Here is an 11,998-nt window from a genome sequence, read left to right as displayed (position 1 = left end):
GTGTAGGAACGTTGTATTGTTGCTTGTGGTATTCTTGTTCAGGGTCTGAATTACCCAAAGAACAATGTAGAGCCAAGCCAGGCATAGCAGCACTCAGAAAAACACATTCAACTAGTGGGATCTTGGATTTGTTTGATTCCGGTAATTGAAAGTGTTTCATACTATTATTGCAACTTGAAGGCTTGTTTAAGTGTCTAGCTGTCAGTCAGTTTGGAAGGTGAAAAGTATTCAATTGTCAGTCTGTCAGTCAATAGAGATGAGAACTGTCTGCCTAATGGATTTCCTTACATAAATGTCTGCATGGAGGTAGAAGTAAAATCAATGTGTTGTCATGTGCGAGTGCGCTGCCTCAAACTGCCAGGTGAAATGCAACTGTTTTGGTAACATCTACGTCCTTGTATTGTTTGGAGAAGACAGACGGGTATTCTCCGTGTTTACAGCGAAGGAGCTCTCTATGTTTATATGTGTTTATTTTTGAGCAGTTTCTTGCAAATTCTTATCCTAGACTACATAGTTGTTATCACAGATTGACACTCCAGAGGCCAACTGGACATTTCTAGTATACATTTCTTAATTAAGATATGCGAATAGGCTGCATTTACTAATATGCACTGTACTTAATCAAATAAGCTGCCTGCTTCTTTAGAGTTACTTCACTGTATCTAAATTTGAAATGTAGCAACATTCATTGCAGCTGAAAGATGTGTTGGGAATTAGGAGTTCTCTAAAACCTAAATTTACCAAGAGACCTGTTTGCTCAATCAAGTACCCCAAGGTAACAAAATTAGATTGAACTCATTTCAGTCTTTCTGCTTTGTTTACATACGGAATGGGCAATTCAGGCATTAATGAAATTCTAAGGAGAATTAATATGATTGGAAAGAGCAGACGATCTTGAACCACAGTCGCTGAGAGGGGAGCGGTAGTGCTTAGACATAACAACTATTGGGATTAAATGCTGCTTGTTGAATCTGGGCACTTGGGCACAGGGGAAGTAAACTGTAACAAAGTGCAAGTCTTTTGTTACTTTCTTGCTGGTAGAAGATGAGTGGGTCTATGAGGCTAACTGTAGATAGCTTCCTGTCAGAAGGCTGGACCAAAAGGTAGTTTTTTACTGCCAGAATGGGGACAGTTTTGCACATATGTTGTTCCCTTGGGTTCTGTGTCGCTAAGAGCAACATTTTGAGGAGCTTCATGGGCTGAAGCAAGAGGGGGGAGACAGGAAATTAAAAGCACTTATGGAAGTGCTTTTTGTCTGAGGAAAATGAGCATTGGATTCCTACTCAGAACTACCCAGACTTGGACTGGAAGTCTTTTGAATTGATTCTACACTGCCTATTCAGTATGAATTTGCCATGATTCATTGACTTAGGTTTAATGGAGAATTCAGGTGATGCTGTTGCATTCCATTGTTTTCTGTTGTATTCCTGTATTTTTTGGAGGCCTGGTTTGTGGCAGTTCTCTAGCATTGCTGCACCAGAAGTCCAGGAAAGGACCGAAAGTGTTGTTGAAGGAACCAAAGCCTTCTGTCCCTTTTAATGTGCCCTCCTTTCCTGCTCATCCCAGGTTGATTTTTTATTCATCCCAACCTTGGCATTAATGATAAATTATTAGTTTTGTTTGGGAGTGAGCCTTAATTTCTAGGTTTTGCTTTGCAATCAAATACAGTTTTATTATCTTTTTGTATTACTTTCCCAATAATAGTAATATTTAAAAATGAGGGTGGCTTTGTCAAGTGAAAAGAAATAACCTGTCTTACCTAGGTTTGATACATAGCACTTGGAGACAGCTTCTGATACTTGTTTCCCCCTCAGTCCTTTTTTGCCTATTACATCATTATGAGCATAACATGAATCACCCCTGAAATCGATTGCTTTCCTTTAGATATTGAAGGACAACTTTACATGATCCTCTTTGTTTCAAAATGAGCAGTGAGAAGTTCCAGTATCAATGCTGCTGTGTTGGTTGCCTTTGGTGGAAAAGGTACTGGAGTTTTGTAACATTTTTGTAATATCTGCTTTGTTTACAAATCTAACAGTGCAGCATATATAAAGAGGCACTTCTGCAAGCAAGTAGGTCCACTACCAACATCAGATTCTGGGAGGGGGGGAAGATCCTGCACCCTGATTCAGTACATCTATTTTAGTCTTTTCCAAAAATGTGAAACTATACATACCTTCTCTGTCACCTCATCTGGGATCTCCTAGAAGACTCTTTTCTCACATACTGAAGAAGCTGTAGACAACCATTCTGAGATACCATCCTATCAAAGGAATGGTTAGCTGGCATCTATAGCAATATAACTATAAGATAACTGTGGGGCTATTGAACAAGCTTTGTTGTATTCCATTTGCCACTTTAATATCCATTACTTCAGAAACACATTAACAATGGTTTTGTAAGGTTGCACCAATGGAAAATTAATCTCTGTGCAGTTTAGCTTAACTATATAAGCACTTATTTAGCTATGATCAAGTGGAATAGATTGGGAAAATATGGAATTGGTTGGCATTGGGTTTTGCAGCTCACCATTTTCAGGAGGAAATAGACATACAGAGACAGACAAGCAAATAAGGCACCTGCAAGCATAGGTGCATAGGAGAGGGAATTTATTGAGAGTTGACTTTCTCAAGGGAGAATTTAAGAAATACAATATACAATTATAGACTATTTCAGAGGCTTTTATTTTATGGTTCCCTATATGGGCTTCCTTCCTTTCGCAGAGAGAGAATCTGTATGGTGTAGACAGTTATGAGTGCAAGCCAGTACCTATGTTCTCTATGACTAAAGTTGCCAATCATCAGACATTTTACCTGCCCATATGGTAATTTGTCTCCTCATGTCTGGTGTGCTATGTCTGGTGATAAATCAGGTACATTGAGTTAGTGTGAAGCGAGTTGCATCTCTGCTTTAGCAATACACACAGCCTTGTCTCTCTTCCTCTAATCCAGTCAGTTCATACAAATACTTGTCGTATACACATCTCTTCTTTCTCACTGAATAGTAGATGTTGGATACAAGCCACACCTATCCTCTTGTCCTGCACTGAAGCTTCTTAGAGGGTTTGTCTGGCCACTGCTACAAACTGAATGCTGGATTCAATGATTAGATGGACGGTGTAATCCTAAACAGAGTTGCACTCATCTAAACCCATGAGTTTAGAAGAGTGTAATTCTCTTGAGGAGTGCACTGGGAGACAAGTGGCTTGCTTAAGGTGACAAATGGAGTGCCAGGAAGGTGGAGGGTATGTGCCCCCAAGCCCACTGATTTCTTGTTTGATTCTACAATAAAGCAAAAAGAAGGCAAACAAATTAGTCTTCAAATTTGTTCACTAATTTACCTCTTCAATTTCCTGCTCATCCAGATCATATACCCCACCCAGTTAATCCCTAAAATACTTATTTCTTGTCTTGCACTTCCGCTAACCCCTAAGGGGAAAAAAATTTCCCATCTGGTCATCTTTTGTTTTCCTATCTGTCCAGTGCATCCCAATCCTCTCCATCATCTCCTTGCTTCCAATGAACCAAGCCCAGAAGGTGCACATGGGATAGCTGACTTTGCCAGACTGCCTCCATCACCTTCCTTTCTCCACCATTTGCAGCATAAGGACCTGCTTGGCATTCTGGCATCCTCTATGGAAGAGTTAGAGGTGAACCTTGCAAGCACTTTAGGATAGGGTTTATTTTAATTTTTTTTAAGTCAAAAGCAGAGTTAAAAAGTTTCATGTAAATACTCAAATTGTATCTGGTACCGGCATACTGGTGTTGCTCTCTCTAAACACAGCCTCAAAACAGCATTAAATGTTTTTGTTGGTTTTAAAAGACACCCCTGCTTGTGTAGTGATTTGAAGGGATCTTTGTGCCTTTCACATACTGCTGAGCTCTGAGAATCATTTAAAAACCCTCCGCTGGAGCTATCCCAAGGCAACAACTCACTTTGTCCTGTGATGAGATTTACAAAATTGAGGTCTAAATGTGATTATGCAAGTTGTACTTGAATGCTGAGTGCTTGATGGAAGCCATTTACTATGAATAGAGAGGGAGTGTAAGCAAGGATGAACTGACTGCCTACATAGATCGCTGTCAGGAACAAATAATCAAGAATGGATCTTTCCTAACAGAGTTAATGTCTGGCTTTTTATTGAGGAGCATCTTGACATCTTCATTTAGGTGGTGGTGGTATTTTTTTTTTTTTAGGAAATCAAATTAAATAGGAACAGTACCATAGTTCTTCTCCCACAAGTTACTTGGGTTTGGAAGCTGGGGAAGCTTAGGAGAATAGGGACCTCTGGTTATGTATGTATGTGCAGATGTGTGCCACATATGAATATATGCACATATATGAATATATGCACATATGCAATTCAACAAAGACAAGTGCACAGTATTACATCTGGGCCACAAAAATGAGAAGCACAAATACTGGATGGGGGATACACTTCTGGGCAGTAGTATATGTGAAAGGGATCTTGGGGTAAGAGTGGACTGTAAACTGAATATGAGCAGTCAGTGTGATGCGGTGGCAAAAAAGGCTAATTCAATCCTGGGTTGTATCAAAGGGGCCATAGCGTCAAAATCACAGGAGGTCATAGCCCCTCTCTATACTGCCTTGGTCAGGCCACACCTGAAGTATTGTGTGCAGTTCTGGAGGCCTCACTTCAAAAAGGATGTGGACAAAATCGAGAGGGTGCAGAGGAGAGCGACAAGAATGATCAGGGGTCTGGAGACTGAGCCCTACGAGGAAAGGATGAGGGCCTTGGGAATATTTAGTTTGGAGAAGAGGAGGTTGAGGGGGGACATGATTGCTCTCTTTAAATATTTGAAAGGCTGTCATTTGGAGGAGGGCAAAGAGCTGTTCCAGTTGGAAGCAGAGGGTAGAATGCGAAGCAATGGGCTAAAACTACATGCACAAAGGATATTAGGAAAAACTTTTTCACGGTCAGAGTAGTTGAAAAGTGGAATCAGCTGCCTAGGGAGGTGGTGAGCTCCCCTTCACTGGCAGTTTTCAAGAAGAGGCTGGATGAATACTTGTCAGAGATGCTTTAGGCTGATCCTGCACTGGGCAGGGGGTTGGACTAGATGGTCTGTATGGCCCCTTCCAACTCTATGATTCTATGATTCTATGAATATGAGAAGTATGTGTGGGCTTTCTGCTACCAATAGTGTGATGCACGGAGCCAGGAGTCACCTGGGAGAAAGATATCTTAACTGATCTCTGAACCAATTCTTTCTTGCATGTACAGGTGTACCATGTTGTATTTGGGGATAGTGGTGGACTGTACCCATATATATGCATACAAATGCATATTCATTGTTTGAGACACTGATGCAAATATATTATTTTATATTGATTATTTGTGGGCTTGTGCCTGCCTCCTCCTCTTCCTTTTGTTGCAGGAAGGATTTATACATATTAGTTCAGCACACGTGATATTGATACTAGCTGGACTATAGAGACTAAACAGGAATATATCTAGCACATTTCCTGGGCTCATTCACATCTCCCCTATATTATTTATAACGCTCTTGTTAACCAACTGTGTGTAATTTACGTCTTATATTAATTTGTTTTCTTCATTCTTCTTTAGTTTTCTTGTAGCATTATTTTTTTCATCGGGTTGTCTTCTTGGGCTTCGAAAGCTCAGCCCTGTCTTAAGCTTTCTTTGTAATGTTCATTACAAGACTGTTAAGTACTTCACCATGTCTCCTTCTCCTCTCCTAAAGTTGCTTCCTTTGTTGTGACAGCGCATTAGGTGATTGAGCTAATGAGTGACATGTTCTCTGTAATGCTTTCTGTTAAAAACAAGGGTTTCAGTTTTATAAATGATGGTATATATGATCTCATTTGATATAATTGGAATTTTTTCTTTATTTAAAAAAATTACCTAGCTCTTCCAGTTAGAGTGCCACAGAAAGAAAGTGGGTCTCTATCCTCATAGTAGGATACAGTCTAAAATTTGGCATGGGGAAGCTAGGGAGGGAAAAGAGGACAGTAGAGCTGAAAGTAGAGAGAAGGGTATGTTTTTAGTTCAGGTGCTCATATTTAGGTGTGGGCCAGTAGGAGATAAGAAACGAGGCATCTAAAGGCTTTAGAGGAAAGATGAGCCTTAAAGAGGGATTTTAAGGAACAGTGGCATAATGGAGGAGGGAGGCTGAAGTATAAACACAGCAAAGGGTGAAAGTGCAGTCATTTAAAGGAGTAAGAGAACTTTGGCTGAGGGTAGAGGAGATCATGGTAATAGATTTAAGTATAAAGGCAGAGGGAATGGGGACATGGTAATGGAGGGCTCTGGAGAGGCGTTTGTGCTGTATCCCACAGTAGATAGGAAGCCAGTGTAGAGATGTAATGAGAAATCACTTGGTAATGTAATGAGTGAGCAGAACAATTTGGGTGGCAGAGGTCTAGATGGAGAGGAGAGGACTGAAGTATGAAAATGGAAGACCAGCAAGGCGAATGCTGAAGTAGTTGAAGTGGAGCATGACCTGAGTGAGAACCAGAATTGTCACTGAAGGGGACAGAGAGGAAGGTCCATATTTTTGCGATGTTGTCCGGAGAGAAGCAACACACTAAATCTGAGGAGCAAAGGAAAAGTACAAATAAAGGCCATGGCTTACCAGCTGTTTAGTAAGATCGAAGGAGATATCAATGGATAGTGCGAAAATGAGGAGAGGAAGGTTTGGGAAGGAAAATTAGGTTTTTGTTTTGTTTTTTGGAGACAGTGATACACCATTGATACAGAAAATATCAGACAGGCAGTTGTGAGATACAGGACTGGAATTCTGGGAGAAAGTTGGGAGAAGGAAATAAGTCTGGAAATCATCAGCATGGGCCCTGTCCTGAGGCAGCCTCTCCAAGAATGAGAACTGATTCCCGAGACCCAACAGAGGAAAGCAGAAAGTACTTTCTCCTGTCTATGTATTGAATGAGTAGGAAAAGACCAGCTGAGGACAGACTCCAGGGAATCTCATGTGGGAAGTGAAGTGGGAGAGGGTGATCAATTATACAAAGGCAGCAGAAAGAACAAGGAGATTTAGCAGAGAGGGAGGTTTTAGCATTCTATAGAGAGTAGAACCCAGTTTGTAGGCGGTTAAGAGAGAGATTGGAGGAGAGAAAACCGAGACAGCTAGTATAAGTGGCAGTTTTAGAAGTTTAGAGGCAGAGGTGGGGAGGGGAATCTGAAGACGACTAGAGGATAATTGAGGTGGGTACTTCTGATCTGCACTAGAACAGCAGGATTTGAAGAAAGAAGCTCTGGCTCTTGAAAACTTAACACTCTGAAAATCTTGTTGGTCTCTAAGGTGCCACTGGAATCAAATCCTAGAATGGATAAAATGGTGATTTGAACGTAGTAGGGAAGTAAGGGGAAGTTGGTTATGTGATGGAAAACAGAAGAATGGCAGGGAAGATAGCGACAAGGAATGGGGTGAATGTGGAGAAGTTAGATGAAAACAGCAATGTAGTCAACTAATCACATGAGACAGAAGAAAGCAGGAAATTATTGAGGAGCAAAAGATGAGGGGATGTAGTAAATAAATCATCGAGGAAGGCAGTGCATATCTGGGAAGATGGCAGAGCAGGAGGAGACACTGAATTTGTAATGGACACGATCAATGAGTTATCAGATACAGTGGGCATTCTAGGGCTATGGTTTATAGGACTAAATCCCAATAACTGTTTTTAATGTGCCACTAGGCTTTCTGGGAGAAATCTCAACCAAGTTTACTGAGAAGTAAGTCCATTTTTAGGATTTACTCCCAGGAAAGTGTTTTAATCTTTGTTGATTTTGCTACAACTAACTGACAAATTTATTATTGCATAAACATTCATGGACTAGTGCCCACTTCATCAGATGCATGATGTGTTATCCTACCAACAGGGGAGAACACTTCATGCACTTGATAAAATGGACTGTAGTCCACAAGAATTTATACCATAATAAATATATTAACATGCCACTGCCCTGACTTGGATAGCCCAGGTAAGCCTGATCTCATCAGATCTCAGAAGCTAAGCAGAGTTGGCCTGGGTTAGTACTTGATAGGAGACCTCCAGTGAAGACTCCAGTTACAGAGGCAGGCAATGGCAAACTACCTCTGTTAATCTTTTGCCATGAAAACCCTATCAGGGGCTGCTGTAATTCAGCTGTGACTTGAGGGCACTTTCCACCTTCAAGATGCTACTAAACTCTCTTTTGTTTTTTTGTTGAACTAATAGTTTCTTTCTTTTGTTTCTTCTGAATTGACTTTGTGTTAGAGATGAAGAGAGTTCTTAGGTATTAGTTATCTTAGAATAAATTAAACCCTACAATGGATTCTGACAGTTATTGTAGGATGTAGTCCCGAATGTGATGGTGGGCATGTTTAAACTCAGCCTGTCAAAATTAATTTTGAGTTGCACTTCCCTGTGGTACTTGTTTGCAGACAACCGTCTCTCTTAAAGCGTTTGTTACATGGAACTGCTTTGGTTCCCCCCCATTCCTCTTAAGTACTACATCATTCATGAGAGCATTACTACTTACTTATATTCTGATGCTTAGATAAATGTCTATTTAGTCTGAGTAGGTTGTACTGATGCTCTTCATAATACTTAACCTCATTTTTATACTTCTGCCATATTTACTCTCGATGGAATGAATACGGGCAAAATGATACATACCTGAATATCATCCTGGTGTAGCTAGCTAACTACAGATTTTTTAAATGATTAAACCTATTTAAAAGCTTGATTTTAATTTACTTTGTCTACTTGCTTAGTATTTTAAAGTTCCCAAATTAGGATGCATGTCTGTGACATAAATCAGCTGAAGATGTCAAATGACTTTAACCAATATTTATTTATTCATTACAATTTTATCCTGCCCTTCCTCCAACTAGCTCTGGGCAGCTTACATTATTTTCCTGTCCTCAATTTTATCCTTAAAACAATCCTGTGTGGTCAGTGCATTACATTATACAGAATTTGAACTAAAATATTTTGCTAATTTTGTACAGTTCTTTTTATTGAGAGAAGAGCCAATCCTATTTACTTCTGCTAATCTGAAAATCAGTGTAATCCTACTATATAAAAGGCAAACCGTGTTCCTGACAACTTACTTCCTACCCTGGTGCACCTCCAGAGGGCGCTGCTGCGGAAGGAAGCCCAGGCAAGACAGCCCATCCCTCCAGAGAGTGCGCCATGACAGGAAGCCCAGGGCGGGATCAGGCACGGAGCAGGTGACAATGCCAGACCCCCCCTTCACCTAGCTGGAATCAGGATCGGAGCAGGGGACAATGCCTGCCCTCCACCTTCACCCAGCTGGGATCAGGCGTGGAGCAGGGGGAAATGCCCACCCCGCCTTCACCTAGCTGGGATCAGGAGTGGAACAGATGGCAATGCCCACCCCCCTTCACCCAACTGGAATTAGGATTGAAGCAAGTGGCAATGCCCACCCCCGCCTTCACCTGGCTGGGATCTGGCACAGAGCAGGAGGAAATGCCCATTCCCCCCTTCACCCAGCCTGGATCAGGAGTGGAGCAGGTGGCAATGTCCACCCCCCTTCACCTGACCTGAATCAGGTGCAGAGCAGGCAGCAATGCCCGCCCCAACTTCACCCAGCTGGGATCAGGAGCGGCGCAGGTGGAAATGCCCACCCCATCTTCACCTAGGTGGGATCAGGAGTGGAGCAGGTGGCAACGCTCATCCCCAGCCTTCACCAACCCGGGATCAATAGAGGAGCGGGTGGCAATGCCTGCTCCCCTTCACTTGGCTGGAATCAGGAGCAGAGCAGGTGGCAATGTCCGTCTCCCGCCTTCACCTAGCCGGGATCAGTCACGGAGGAGGAAGCAATGCCTGCCCTCCCCTTTCTAGATCCCTTGTATTTTTTCCACAACATTGTTACTAGTTTAAGATAATGAAGCACAAGTTGCTTTGGGGTGTCAGAACGGAGCATGAGCTTAATTATTACTAATACAAAGGCCAGGGTATTTATGAGCTCACATTTCAGTTATAGATGCAGAGGAGTTAGCCGTGTTAGTCTGTGGTAGCAAAATCAAAAAGAGTCCAGTAGCACCTTTAAGACTAACCAATTTTATTTTATTGTAGCATAAGCTTTCGAGAATCAAGTTCTCTTCGTCAGATGCATGGACCATGCATCTGACGAAGAGAACTTGATTCTCGAAAGCTTATGCTACAATAAAACTGGTTAGTCTTAAAGGTGCTACTGGACTCTTTTTGATTTTGCATTTCAGTTACGTTCTTCAGAAGAACTGGTTCTGTGTGACCTATCTTCAGATGCAAGATGGTTGATAATTTAGAGGGCAGAGTGGTTAACTCATGTAATTTTAACCATCAGGTGAAAACCTTTTTGTTTACTTAGGCTTTTGATTGATTTTATTTATATGTCATTTTATGAGTGTGCACACAGTTTTGCTGTAGTGATAAAATTTTATTCTTGTGGTCTATTTATTAACATTGGTTGTATTATTATGAAGTAATGTTCACTGCTCTTTTTTGGATTATGATTATTGTTTGTTTATATTTATGGACTTGTTAATTGCTTTAAAGTTTGTAAGCCACCTTGGGGGCTATTAGGCTGATTGTTTGCAGTGTATACGTTTAAAAACATTAATAAATATTGCAAGTTGATTGTGTACTATATTGCACGCATGATGTGTCTCTTTCCTGTCTCCCCTTTCCCTCAACATTCCTCTGAGTCCTCTAAAAAGCTGGTACAGCTGGTTGTGGAGGCCTCAACAAAAACATCCATGGCAGGAAGTAGTCAGTATAGTCATAGTAGTCAGGGTTGCACAGTGGTTAGAGTGTTAGACTAGAATCCAGGAGGGCCATGTTTGAATCCCAACTCTGCCTTTGAAGCTTCCTGGATGACCTTGGACCAGTTACATACTCTCAGCCTAGCCTACCTCACTGGATTATTGTGAGGATAAAATTAGGGTTGCCAGGGTCTCCAGGTTCCAAACTGGGGGACGAGGGTTATGGGGGAGTGCAGGGGGAACTTACCTCACTAGTATGGGCAGCCCCACTCGGAGGCTTTCACTTCCCCATCATGCCAAGAATTCCTATCACAACAAGGAAGTTCTTTGGACCACTCCAAAGCTCTCAGGCCTATTCCCTGCACCTTCCCACTCCTGCTGGCCAGGTGAGTGGTGGCAGGGGGCAGAGGCCCCCTGTCTAAGGAGGCCCAAGTCGCATCTGTTGCCCGGATTGCTTTTTTCAATCTGCGGCAAGCCAGGCAACTTGTCCCCTCTCTCTCAGTCCAGGACCTAACGACAGTGATCCATGCAATGGTCACCTCCAGGCTGGACTACTGTAACTCCCTACACTAGGCTTCCCTTGGGTCTGACCCAGAAACTACAGTGGATCCAGAACACTGCTGCTCATGTCCTGATGGGTGTTCTGTACAGGACACATATTACACCAATTTTGCAGCAGCTTTACTGGCTCCCCGTGGAATTCTGGATCCATTTCAAGGTGTTGGTTTTAACCTTTAAAGCCCTAAATGGACTGGGACCAGCATACCTGAGGGACTGTCTCTCCCCATATGTGCCCCAGAGAACACTTCGTTCAGCAGGTAAGAACTTACTGGTGATCCCTAGCCCTAGGGAGGCTCGTTTGGCCTCAACTAGGGCCAGGGCCTTTTTGGTCCTGGCCCCATCCTGGTAGAACTCTCTGTCCGAAGACACCTGGGTCTGCTGAGATCTTCATTTCGGCAAGCCTGCAAGACGGAGATGTTCCACCAGGCATACGGTTGAGGCCAGTGTCAGGACCATCAGTGAGCCTTCCACTGGTCTCCAGTATTTGATTACAGCTCGTCTGTCTGTCTCCCTCCTCTTTGTATGCTGGGGGCAGGATACAGTGGCCGACCATTGAGGTTTTTGTGTATTTATGATTTTAATTGCTGAATTTTATTGTAAAATTTGCTATGTAATTGTATTTTAAGATTGTTGTACCCCGTCCTGAGCCCGCTTGTGGGGAGGGTGGATTAAACACCAAATAAAGTAAA

The 11,998-nt window shown here is 42.2% G+C and overlaps 1 protein-coding gene across 1 annotated transcript in view; it reads left to right on the top strand.

Moving 5' to 3' along the window:
• ZNF407 (zinc finger protein 407) overlaps positions 1-11,998 on the top strand; it is a 527,028-nt gene that overhangs the window by 53,280 nt on the left and 461,750 nt on the right. The window lies entirely within an intron of this gene.

The sequence above is a fragment of the Eublepharis macularius genome, chromosome 7, assembly GCF_028583425.1.
Source record: "Eublepharis macularius isolate TG4126 chromosome 7, MPM_Emac_v1.0, whole genome shotgun sequence".
Taxonomy (NCBI): Eukaryota; Metazoa; Chordata; class Lepidosauria; order Squamata; family Eublepharidae; genus Eublepharis; species Eublepharis macularius.
The sequence above is the reverse complement of the archived record's forward strand: the minus strand, read 5'-3'. Positions and strand labels throughout refer to the sequence as shown.